Source organism: Rhea americana, unplaced genomic scaffold, assembly GCF_003343005.1.
Source record: "Rhea americana isolate MKP2758 unplaced genomic scaffold, rheAme1 scaffold_35, whole genome shotgun sequence".
NCBI lineage: Eukaryota > Metazoa > Chordata > Aves > Rheiformes > Rheidae > Rhea > Rhea americana.
In genome coordinates, this window is record NW_028186479.1 from 4,096,513 (window position 1) to 4,109,561 (window position 13,049).

Consider the following 13,049-nt stretch of genomic DNA (forward strand, 5'->3'; position numbering starts at 1 on the left):
TAGTGGTTTGTTAACTGCCACCTGGCCCAGGGTTTTACCTTGAAAGAGCCATGGTGTTTCTGCTCCTGTCCTGCACCTCTGAGCGGGGAGTGGGACTCCTCCTGAGACTGCGGGCCTGACATCCAACCTGGCAGCAAGGACCGACATCTGAACAAAGATGCAAAAAAGAAATCTTACCCAAGTCAGCCTTTCATGGTATTAATTAATTGCTGATCCCAGGATTTCATTCGCTCTCTGTAGGCCTGATTAGAAAGCCCAGCCACTGCTAATTAGTGCTGGGCTCCTGAGCTATGCTCTGTTTCTCTCTTCAGAGAGCCTGGATAGCTCAGTTGGTAGAGCATCAGACTTTTAATCTGAGGGTCCAGGGTTCAAGCCCCTGTTCAGGCAAGTGCTTTCATATTATATTCAATGGCTTCTCCTTTGCAGAAGAGATAGCTCTGATAAAAGCAGAGGAGTGCTGCTCTTTGCTTCTGACTCCGGTCTCCCACAAAAGAGGAAGTCTTTCTCTTTGCTCCCTCCTGATATTACCTGACAGAGAACATATTCTTCATCCTTTGTCACTCTGCCCCAGTAGGCTGCAGGGGAGTAGGGACTCCTCTATGCAACCTAGGTGATGGGAAAAATCATGAGGCAGCAGAGAGCCAGGCACCTTTGCAGGATACCTTTTTCATTAGATGTTCTGCTCAAATCAGCTCTGGGCCTCTGTTTCTGAAGACAGCCTGCTTTGGCAGCAATGATGCCCTGAGGGAGCCAGCACCAGGCTCCTAGTGGCCCAGCCCATACCAGGTAGTTCTGAGGCCGGTAGGAAAGGCAGAAATATATAGCCTTCATTTCAACACTGAACACAAGCATCCATCAATAACATCATTCTAGTCACAGAGCAGCTGGCTTTGTGCTCTCAGAAAACACTTCCTAGGAAGTGAGTACATCTTGTGTGCCCACTGCACTCACCATGCCCTTAATCCCACTCCTGATTCCTGCAAAGGGAGAGCAGCTGCTGCAAAATGTATGGGCAATCACAGAATCATAGTATCATACTTCAGGCTGGAAATCACCTAGTCTACCCCACTGTCCAAAAGCAGGTCCAATTAGATGGGGTTGGTCTAGAGCCATGTCCAGTTAAGCATTTACCACCTCCAAGAGCAGAGATCCAAATACCTCTCTGAGCAACACACTCCAGCATGTGATTATCCTCATGCTATTTTTTTTCCTTTTATCTAACTGGAATTTCCCAGCTTGTGTCTGTTGTACCTCCAAGAGTCTGGCTCCTTCTCTGTATCCTGCGATCAGGGAGTTGTGGACAACAATAAGGTCACCCCAAGCTTTATCTTCTCTGGTATGAAAGGCACAGCTCTCTTGGCCTCTCCTTGCATGCTTTGGGCTCCAGCCTCCTGACTAGCCTAGTGGCCTCCATTGAATTCCCTCCAGCATGTCCATGCTTGTCTTGTTATGGGAAGTCCAAAACTGGACACAGTACTCCAGATGTGGTCTTACCAGTGCCAAAAAAGAAGAAAAGGATCACTTCCCTGGACTTACTGGCTGCATCTTTGCTAATGCCACCTCAGATATGATTGGCCTTCTTTGCTGCAAGGGTACATTGCTGGCTCATGTTCTGCTTATTGTCCACCGGGACCTCCAGGTCTATTTCTGAAGAACTGCTTCCCAAGCACTCAGCCCCCAGTCAACATCCACTGATCTCCCACTGTCCATAGCACCTGGTTATAGAAAGCACTGAGGCTGGTCATGCATATTATAGAAAGCACTGAGGCTGGCTGAGGATGATTTGCCCTTGGCAAACTCATGTTGGCTGCTCCCAATCACTGCATGGTCTTTTCTCTTTTTAAAGATGGCTTCTGAGAGAATTTATTCTGTCACCTTCCCAGGAGCAGAGGTAAAGAGGATGCTGGAGTCTCCTTCTTGCCCTTCTTAGAGACAATGCAACCTTTGCCTTTCCTCAGTCATCAGGAACTGATCCTGTTTGTCGTGACCATTCAATGATGTTAGAATACAAACTTGCAGTGGCTTTCTGCCTTGCCTGCTCAGCCACCTGCATATCAGGATGGACAATTTTTGTGCTCCAGACCAGCTCTCCTAGGCCCTCTTTACCCTTAGGGAAGGGCCAAAAGCATGCCAACTAGGTCCCTGAACAAGCCCAAATCTGTTATTCTGAATGCCAGTTTTAATTATTCTGCTTCTCTTTCTTGCTTCTCTCAGGATCATGAAGTCCACAGTCTCATGTTTATTGCAGCCAGGGCTGTACATCTTGCACCAGTTCTTCCATGCTTGCTAATAGCATGTCTAACATAGGCATCTCCCCTAGTCTCCCCTGCATCAAGACATTGTCTTCAATGTGTTTCAGAAATCTCCTAGATTGCTTGCACCCTGTTATGTTGTCCTTCAAGCAGATACCAGGGTGGTTAAAGTCACCCATGAGTACCAGGGTGTATGACTGTGAGGCTTTCTCCAACTGCCTACAGAAGGCTTCATCTGCCTGCTGAACTTGCCCAGGAGATCCATAGCAGACCCCAGCTACAAAATCACCTGTGCAAGTTTGTCCTCTAACCCTTGCTCACATGGTTTCTGCTGGTTCATGATATGTCTGAAGGCAAAGCTCCGTGCATGCAAGCTACTCCTTTATAGCTTCCCTGATGGTGCCTGGCCAAGCCCATGGGGCCACTCTACTCCCCCACCTGCTTGGAGGAGAAGTCCATCACTCCAGGGAGCTCTCTATGGGCCTAGACTTGCACAAGTTCACCTTTTCACTCATTGTGGCATGTGCAAACCACAAAGAAGGTGTTTGTCCTTTCCTGCATCCATACAGTAACACAGATGGAAACTGGTTTCTGTTGAGCTATTGAGATCCACCTTCATGCATCCATTTTCAAGGACAGCTACATCTTTTCAAGATGAGAATCAGGCATTTAAAAGGGAATGGAGTCATACTTTAAACTAGCATTCTGGCAAAAAGATACCAACCTCCTTTTCAGGGGTTCTAGCTCATGCAGCCTTCCAAGGAACCCAGATGTCTTGTTGCCCAAAACCCTGCCTGCAACACCTCGGCTCCAACCCCTACCCACACTGCTCTCCCAGGAAAGCCAGGTTTCCAGCTCCCACCTCTCCCAGATCAAGCATCTCAGCCTCATTGCCTTCACATTACCATACCTGTTTTAAACCCTAGACCCTACTGCTATCCTTGTGCTTGAGGCATTCTGGTGTGTGAGACCTCCCCTCTGTGGGGCTGGAGGAGCCAGATGACAGTGTATGGGGAGGGAGTGTCTCCCTGGGCTTCACCCCAACAGTTTTCTCTGGGATTCGAGGTTGCCTGGGGAAAGGCTGGGAGCAGGCTAATGTGCCAGACCCCCATCATAATCCACCAAAGCAGCTGTGGCAGGATAGCCCAGGCTTCATGGTCCTCCATCCACAGCCCCTCACAAGGCAGATGATATAGGGGTGGAAAAGGCCTCAGGGCCATGGGAATTGTCAGCATTAAACCCAAACTTCTCCTCTCTGTCAGATGAGACTTCTCAGAAGATGCCTCTGCATCTGCCCTTTCCTAGCCTAATTACCAAGCCTGAGGCCACTACTACAGTATGCAGCCCTGCTCCTCACCCAGATGCCAGACCCATGTGCAGCTGCCCAGGCACCAGCGATCTGTGCTCCTCTGGTCAAAAGGTAAATCCAAGGCTCTCCTAGCTTCAGCTCCCATGATGCGCTTCCCCCTCCTCCCATCTCAGCCCATGCAGCCTCCCTAGTGCCAGCAAGGCCAGAGGGATGCAAGGCAAGCAACTCACCAAGGCCTGGCCTTAGTTAGAAAGCGGTCTGAAAAGTCTTGGCAACTTCTGGAGAGAGCACAAGCCTGCTGCTCCCACCCCCAAAACCAGATCCCAGAGAAGGGCTAGGGAGGAAACAACTGAATGTCAGATAATAGGTCAATCAGCATTTTTGAGTTTAGCTGCTGACGTTATAACCCTACTGGAGATCCCCTTGGATGAACCTGGAGGAGGTTCTGGGAGTCTCCAAGTCTCTCCTTGCCAGCACAGGGAGTCTCTCCTTCCCTGTCACTGGGAAGATAGCATCCCTTCTGGGGCAGCCAGCAGAGCAGGGCTGTGCACGCAAGCCAGGCTGAAATCTGCTTTCTGAAGAGTGCCAGACATGGTCCTCCTCAGAGTTCAAGATTGTACTTTTTAACACACAGTTGCAAATCAGCTTTAAAAGCATCTGTTGCCCCCCAGTTTGCTGTCACCATGAGCAAGAAAACTATTAAAGTAAGTTCACTGCTAAGCAATGCAAAATTGATTTTGTTTTTCTTTGTTTTAAATAATGGCTGGATATAGGCATTGCATTTTCTGTTTCAGAGTTTCATTGGCAGCTCCTTCAAAACACATTATATGACTACTCATTGGTTTATATGCTTATTACCTTTACTGTGTCTCTAAAGCTGCTGATGTGTCTCAGATTCATTTTCTTTGAATCGTCTCTCTTGTACACATAACTCTGTGGTAACTACAGTTTTCAGGTCCACATCTTCTTGTGGGGTCTTGAAATTGGTAAGAATCTAATTCCAAGATGAGCCAAAAAACTCTTTGTAATCTATTTATTTTCCTTCATGAGACTTAAAGCTTTATACCTTGCATCTCTTGTCCAAAGAATTAAGAGCTATTTTAATTGCTTTAAAACCCTCAGGAATAGCCTTGATCACGTGGTTATGAGCCAGGACAAGTTCTAGGCACAGGCAGAATAAGCACATAATTAGGGCAGCAGATTGCTGGGGCAGCAGAAAAACAAAGCCTTTTGTCTATTTTGCTTATGCCCTAGTTTTAGACAGCCAAACTAGCTGCTGCCATAGGAGAGGGTATGGGACAGCCACGCTGCTGGAAGGAGAGGAGGTCTCCAGGAGTAACAGTGACTGCTTCTATCCTCCTTGTTCTGTGCTCTCAGCAGCAAGGCAAGCTTGTAGAGCTCTTTTCCCTCTTCTTCCTTCCCTCATCCACAGCTTGACAAAGCTCAGCTTTGCTTGTCCTGGTAGACTTACCTCACTGCTTTGCAGTTCAGACCTAGAGAACAAGCTAGCTCATTGCAAAGATGAGTAGGCACTTAAATACAACTAAAATACAACACTTTGCTGCATCCAGTAGCATTTATCCTCATCAAGCTTAAGGAACAGATTTACCAAAGTAATCTACACAGCAAACTTGTTCAATATTTTTAGCCATGCCTGCAAATATATGACATAAATATTGCATTGTACAACTGGCCACAGAAATCTGATAATGAAATACCGTACTCTTATAAGAAATTCACAGTTATACTCAAAGAAATCTACCATCCCCTCTTCTCCAGCAAACGTGGATACATTCTAGAAACTACTCATTGGAACTTAATCCTTTACAAACTGCTTTATAAAAAACTGCTGACCGTGGAATACATCTGCAAGGCTGACCACTCTACTGAATCGTGTTTTACTTTTCTTGGTTCAGAAATAATTGCAGACAAAATATTGTCTCATCTCAGGAGAACAGATTTGCTTCTATGTTTCCAAATAAGTTTGAAAAAGCCCTTGAGTAGCATTTCTATCATCTTTTCTGTGCTTTTCAAGGGGTGGATCAAATTGACAGAATAACTCCAGAAATATCCCAGATAAAGTCCACTGCATAGTAATTCCATGTACAGATTATCTCCTTGAGTGCAAGATCTTTGAATGAAGAGAATTATATCACAATTCTCTCCAAGTCCACCTGCCAGTACTGTTATTCACTATTGCATTGTTTCACTGACTGAGTCAATATAACAAAATCTTTTTGTTGCATTCTATACCACTAACATTAAACAGCAATTGTTTGAGATCATTCATAGGCTCAGAAATGCAATTACAATCATTAAAGTCAGTTGCACAGGACAAGAAGCCTGTGGATGAAAACAATCAGCACACAAAAGAGTAGAATGATCCCTGACAGGGTGATTAAAACAACCATTCCTAATTTGCAAACTCACCAATATGTAGTTCCTGCTTGAAAACATCCTGCACTAAATAGCTTGTTTTTCACCAACTGAATAAACAGAGAGAAACTTACTGAAATCACAATTTTGATTCTGACAGGTTGAAAAGTCCTTTCTTACACAGTAGGGAGAGAACGTCTTGCTAATTGGAATATAAAGCTGGGTCTCCTGGAGAGCATGAGGTGCATACTGATGTTCTGACAATATTCACTGTCTCATTTTCTTCACTCACCTTTGAAGTCGCAAGTACAATATCGTCTCTCCAATTAATGATAGTGCTGGCAATAATATGCCTGATTTGACAAATGGATTTGGTTTTGGTATATCTGTGGTCTTTTTCTTTTCTTCACCTTTTTAATCTTCTTGCTGTTTTATCTGCGTGTGTGTACTTCATCGTATGCAAGGCCTGGACATATGCTAAATGAAGTGGCAACAAGCTACTGTCTTTTTACAAGCAGCTGTACATATGCTCTTTTAAAAACAAATAATGCCAGGGGATAGGTGCCTATGTATAGCCTGTCAGCTACACCATTAATGTGATTATATCATCAATAGGTGGCAGCTGTTGTGATAATACTGTTTGAGTCAACATGGGTGTGTTTGGTGTTTTATGTAATTGCATATTTATTCCTTAATACATCCACATGCCCATTCTTTGGGTCTATCTTCATTTGGTCCCCTGAATATTTATGATCTGCATAAGGGCACCTCACAAACAGCATTTTAGCATTAGCTGATAGATTTGTGAACCCTCTCAAGGCAGGACCTCTGGATTATGTCATGCAGGTTTGTGCCTAAAGTCAGCCCTGGGTGTAAGTATGAGTGCCAAAGACAATGTAAAATACAAGTGGCAGAGACACTGCCTGCAGCTTGAGGCTATTATGTCAGCTGTAAGCAATAGGCCCTGTCAGCCACAGGACTAATTGTACATGTGCATTAAAGGCAGCCAATGTATGGACCAGTCACGCCCAAGAGTGCTGTCTCTCCCACACACAACACTGCAGTTGTTTGCTTGGCTATATCAACAATATGAGAACAGAATTAGAAGAGTCCTAATTTCATATGAATACACTGAAAACTAGTGTCAGTCTACCAAGATAATCATATCTTCCTCTATCTCCTGAAGTCAGGCCTAATGCTGATCCCTCATGCCTTTCCTCCTTCAATGCTAAATCCACCTTTTAGTCTCTCAGACTCTCAGGTGGTCTCTCAGGTGAAGTCATCCTGCTCCCAAAACTCTTGTGAAGCAGCAAAATCTAGAGAAGTCTAGAGCTGTTCTTACCTGTCTTGTTTTGCTCCTCGCTCTGTCTTTTTCACTTTCCACTGGTCCTGCAGTTTGAGTGAAATGATTTTCCTCCTCTCATGACTCACACACAGAAAGCCTGTCTCCCAGATGTTTGCATCCTCCAGCTATGGAGGATTCCTTTGAATAAATTCAGGACACCCTCTCCTTAAAAAGTCTACTGTGGATGTCTAAACAGAGATGAATGGATATCTTGTACATCAGCATGGTGAGAAAAAACATTTTTTGTTGTGTCCTGGCTAAGTACGATGAGATCAGAGTCCTTGCAGCCATGATGGGCTGAGGACATGAAAAGGACAAGTCTGAGATGGAAGCAGTATCTTGTACTAGACCTTGTATTAAAATGTGGCAGTTGGAGAAATTAGACAAGCTTTTGGATCCACCAGATCTTCTTTAGGCCTGAAATATCAGCAGTAAACTTCAAAGCCAAAAACAAGTTGAGAACTATTGCTTGGATTTTAATTAGATGGGTACCAGGTAGACTGTTGCTGAAAGCATATCTAGTCCATTCTTTGGAGTAAAGCACACAGTAGGAGGAGGAAGACAGTGCGGTGCAGTGTTCATTATGATCCCAGTAAGAAAGGCACTCAGCCTCTGTGAGGCATGGATTAAAATACTATTTATTGGAGCTAATACAGTAAGAAAAAAGAGGATAGTACAGATAATCTTAGGCCCCTTCAGATGCTGGGAAACCTGAGTTATGCAGCATTGGACACTGATCAAGGCATGGCCTGAGGTGGAGATCCTGTCCATGTAGAAGTTCACCAGCATATTGATCTTTAGAACTTTTATAGGATTTTCTTAGGAGAAAACAATTCTATTCATCATTTCTACTGTCAAACACAAAGATGTTCATGTGAGAACATACTGCTTTACTTTTAAGATAAATACAATGACGCACAAGGAAAGGTGGAAGGAAACTACAGTGTGCCATGAACCCAACATTTCTACTTAGTACCTAATTTTAAAAGTTTTTAGTTCACTGATTCAGTAGCAGGTGAGCTAAAGGACCCGAGTTATTGATTCATTATAATCATGGAGCCATGGTTATTAGTGGTCTACAGCCTTTGGCAGCACAGGCTAATGGACAGGGATGCAATGCACTGGTTCTAATCCCCAGTCAGCTACTCTGAGACAACAGACAAGGCACTTTCTCGCAGGATCGTTTCCAGTCGTCATCTGTCCATGAGCTCTCTGAGGAAGGAATTATCTCTGAGGTGGAAGAGGCATGTTGTCAAGATCAGTGGGGCCAAGGGACTGGACAGATTTGTGACAAAAAACATGATTCATAATAAACCTGATACGTGAAGTAGCACATGCTCTCAGTCCAACTGACTTTGATTAAGATCCGTGAGCACAAAAGTTGGCCTCTCTGGGGCTGCTTCAGGATTTGTTTGCATCAGAGCAAAAGATTATCACTCACATAAAAACAAATCACTTATTTACAGTTTACAATCTATTTTATTTGCCAAGAACAAATTAGCTTCTTACTGTACTGTACTGTATATATATATAGGTTTTTATATTACCTACAATATACAAAATATTAAGACCTAGAGACTGCTAGGGAGTCATTTTCATTCTGATCTCTATCTGTGAGCAAAGAAAATGAACTGTATCTCAGGAGCATGCATATGCATACTTTAATACTGTGTTTTTCACTTTGCTTCTCTTTCTTCATCTCAGTAATACAATCCTGTGCCCCTGATAGTAATACAAAAAAATTTAGCAGACATACTGAATCAGACAGGAGGCTGATATAGCTTGGTATCATATCTCTAAGCATTGATAGGAAAAGGCTATCAGAACTGGGCTACCACACAGTGGTAATTCCTCCGAAATACCCGCTCAGTTGCGGCCATCTCAGGCCTTAGAGACTTCTCAAACCAGATGTCATATATGCTTTAAGAGCTCTTGATGGACCTTCCTGTCTCTGAATGTATTTGATCCCTTTCTGAGCATGTGAGCAGATCCACAAGGCATCCATCTGTTTCTTAAAAGTTCATCGGCAACTTGAATGCTAAAAGCAGTCTGGTTTAATTGGCTTGGCTCTCTCTGTAAGTTCCAGACTTGCACAGAGAAATCTTGTCCAAAAAATATGCCTTTTTGTTCCATAAGATGTTGCTTAATTCCTTTAAAACCTGAATTATAGTTCTCCAGTGTTGTAAGCCTAGCTTGTTTACAGAATATTTATGCTCTCCTGCTTCTTAAGATTAGATTATTAAATTTAGTATAATAATGAAAAAATAAAATATAAAATGCTTTAATGTTGCTGCTTCAAATTCCTGTCTGTATGTGTAAACCCAAATAAGACTGGAAAAGCCTAGGCAGTAATAGCAGTAGTGATAATAATAGTTTACATGTACCCAGCCTTTCATCCTAGAGGATGACTCAGAGCAGCATTTGGCACTCATGAAATGCAGCCATCTCAGAGACAAAGGGTAGCATCTCTGCTCTGCTGTGGCACAACAGGAGAGAAGATAGAGGAAAAGCAAGATAAATCTCTGTTCTTGCCAAGACATCCTTTCTCTTGATGCATCATAAACAAAAGCTCAGCATGCATATAAGGTCTTTGCTGTGAGTGAAATGCCTTTCTACTGAGTGTATACAGCAGTCAAAAAAGAGCTTAATGAGAGTAATGTGGTACAGAGGCTTTGTGCTGGCTCCCTGCACAAGCTGAATTCCATTAATACTAAACTGTCTGCTAATCAGTTTATTTACGTGCATCACTTTTATGGCCTGACCTTGGCAGAGCTTTCCAACCCAGACTTGGATGTGAAATCTCATGTGTTTTTAGGTATCTGGCTGTCAACATTTGCCTTGGACCTGATCTGTGACCCGTGGATCACCTCCTGCAGACCCTACTGGCCACTTTTGCATATTTCTATCAGAGCATTAATGTACACTGGATATAGCTTTGCAAGGCTTTTGGACAATCAAGCACATGAGAAAGGTATGTGAACTAGGAGCTTTCAGGGTCAGAATTTAACAACTAACAAGAGTTAAAGACCAGCCTATAAACTCTGAGAAACATAAGGCTCACTTTCGCATTGATTTATACATATTTGCATGACTCTGCACAGACTCAGTCACCAGACCCTATGAAGGAATTCCATCCATTCATGCGTAAAGTCATAAGAAAATTCTAGCAGAACAAGCTTACCTTAATTACAAGCCCCCCCCAAAAATATCCAGAGAAAATCCAGACATTCAGGCAAAAACACAGTGATTCCATTTTGGTGTCTTTCAAAAAGGGGATTGCTGCTGTAACCTGGAAAGGATGAAGAATTAACATACATTACACCTACTGCTTTTATGTCTTCCTGCAGGGGTTGCCCACAGCCCTGCCACTAACCACCAAAAGTTATACGCTGGAAAGTAAGAGACCACCGAAATGCACTCTCAGTTATATTTCTGCAAGCCCTCTGAACTCCATAAGAGATGAAAAATAATTTTAAATTACAAGTTGGTATATTTTCAGAGTGAATTTCAAACCTGAATAGGATTCACAAAGAAAGCCGAAAGGCAAAGACCCTCAGAGATCACAAGAGAAAGACTTTTGCTCAGAACTCTGTCTTTCAAAAAGTTTGAAGAATCTTCATTTAAATCTTTTTCAGCTTAAAATAAGTCACAGAGGAGAGGATGATGCTAAACCACCATGGCAGTAGAGCTATTCCTTACTACATATTGCTGTCTAGCTCCATCTGAGCTCTGGCTCATGGTCTGACCATGGCTAGAAGTTTCCTTGTAGACTCCTTGAGCAGCTCTGGAGGGCACATTGGTTTCTGAAGTGAGGACAAAATTAATTACAGTCCCAACACTTTAGATCACATTAGCAGCCTTGCAAACTGATCAATATGTGTGGAAGTGGAGAGAGGAGCTCACAACAGATCCTCTGCCCCCAAAACATGTATTGGGATGGCTAGGTGAACATCATATCCTTACACAGGGTTAGCTTTGGTGTCCTATTTGTAGACAGTTTTTCAATCTGCATCATGGGCCTTCAAGAGAAATATTGGGATTGGTTTGGGATCAAGGGTTGCTGTAAGAGTAATCGTTTGAGTTTCAGCTATTTTATTCACTTTTGCCTAAGAAAAAACAACAGAAGGAATTAATTCTGCATGCATTTAAGTCAACTCATAAGTAGTCAAAGGTACTGTGTATCTAGTTAGTTCTTCTAATTTGGCTCAGTTTCCCATGCTAAATTTTAAAAGAATATGTTACATTTGCATTTCCAGGGTTCTCAGGCTGAAAGGAAGGAATATGCTTCAGTAATCTGCTACTTTTAAATAGCATAAAAGTAGTCACAGCATATAAAATGATCAGACTGGAGTAATTCTGCACGACTGACCTCATCTTTGTATTTGACCCCCTCTTTTTCCATGAACCTCTATATTAAAAGTTCTGAAGCTGTTGTTTTTAGCTAATTAGTCTTACATACAGGAGAAAGAACAAGTTAAATATACAAGTTTTGCCTAGAGAATTGATGTGACCCAATTGCTGAATTGCTAATTCCGTGCAAAATTGCCAGATCTTTAATGATAGCACTTTCTTTGTCAAGCAGATTGGAGCAACAGACCTCCTAAAGAATGAAGGGCTGATTTGATCCTGCTAAGAACAGACCTGTGGTCCCAGCAGGTCTAGATATTGTAGATTTGGACCTTATGGCTCTGAATGAGCAGAGTAGTTACACACACATCTGAATCTGAGAATATCCACTGAGGTGGCTGTAAGATCCAAAAATACATACCTAAGGGCCCTGCTGAACTGGGGTGTCCAGACCTCTGAGTGGATGTGGATGCATGAGAGAATGTAAATCTTACCCATTTCTGTTTCCTGGTTTTTTACCCATACTAGAGGAGAGCATGAGCTGTTCACTTCTCTAGCAAACAGGCATCCTCCTCCTGTGTGTTCATCATAAATATGATGGATCTAAACAGTCATGATATTCCTGCTAACTACGTCATGAAGTCCTCTTAAACTCTTGCCTCCATAAAACTGGAGGGCAAGACATGGGTTCAGAGGACACCTCCTTAAAAGAGATGAGGAAGAATCACCTCTGTTTGTACAATCTGGCTTGAAAATAGATTTATGCAGGCTAACCCTTGAGAAGACCGAGCTCGTGGGTCTCACTAGAGCTTGTGCTTAAATCAGACTCAGAAGAATGAGGTGCACATGCTGATGAAGGGGGCTCTGCTCCCTGAGTTCTGTTGTTGGCCAGTCCATCCAGACCAGCATGAAAAGGAGCACTAAGACACTGAGCTGCTCCCCATTTTAGACAGCTTCACAATCTGAACCTGAAAATGGGCTCACATTCGTGACAGTGCTGGTATGTTTGAAGCTGGAAATCGTTGCGCTGAACTGCAGCTTTCTAAAAGTTTGACAAGTAGTCTAAATTAATTCCATTTAGACTCCCTCTGTAAGCAATGGAGAGAGACAGCAATCTCCTAAAGGATATTTATCCCATCTTAACATCAGTATCTAAGACAGGTGGGATGTTCCTCCTTAAAAATGTCTGTCTGGGTATCGAGGAATCTAGACAACTTCAGCTAGGCACATACTCTTGGATGACACAGGTTCAGTCAGATAAATAGCACTTCATATGACAACACTGATTCCTAACAACTGACAAATTCACCCTCATCGGGTACACCAAATTAATTTAAAAATCTAAAGACAGGTTTGATGAAAATGGCTGGCTTGAATAGCTGGGCTCCTCAGTGAGATCTATTTGAGGCAGGCACAGAGG

The 13,049-nt window shown here is 43.1% G+C and overlaps 1 non-coding gene across 1 annotated transcript; it reads left to right on the forward strand.

Annotated features, from left to right (window-relative positions):
• Positions 1-314: 314 nt before the first annotated feature.
• TRNAK-UUU (transfer RNA lysine (anticodon UUU)) lies at positions 315-387 on the forward strand. The gene has a single exon. It is a non-coding gene; the product is annotated as a tRNA-Lys (tRNA).
• The last annotated feature ends 12,662 nt before the right edge of the window (positions 388-13,049 follow it).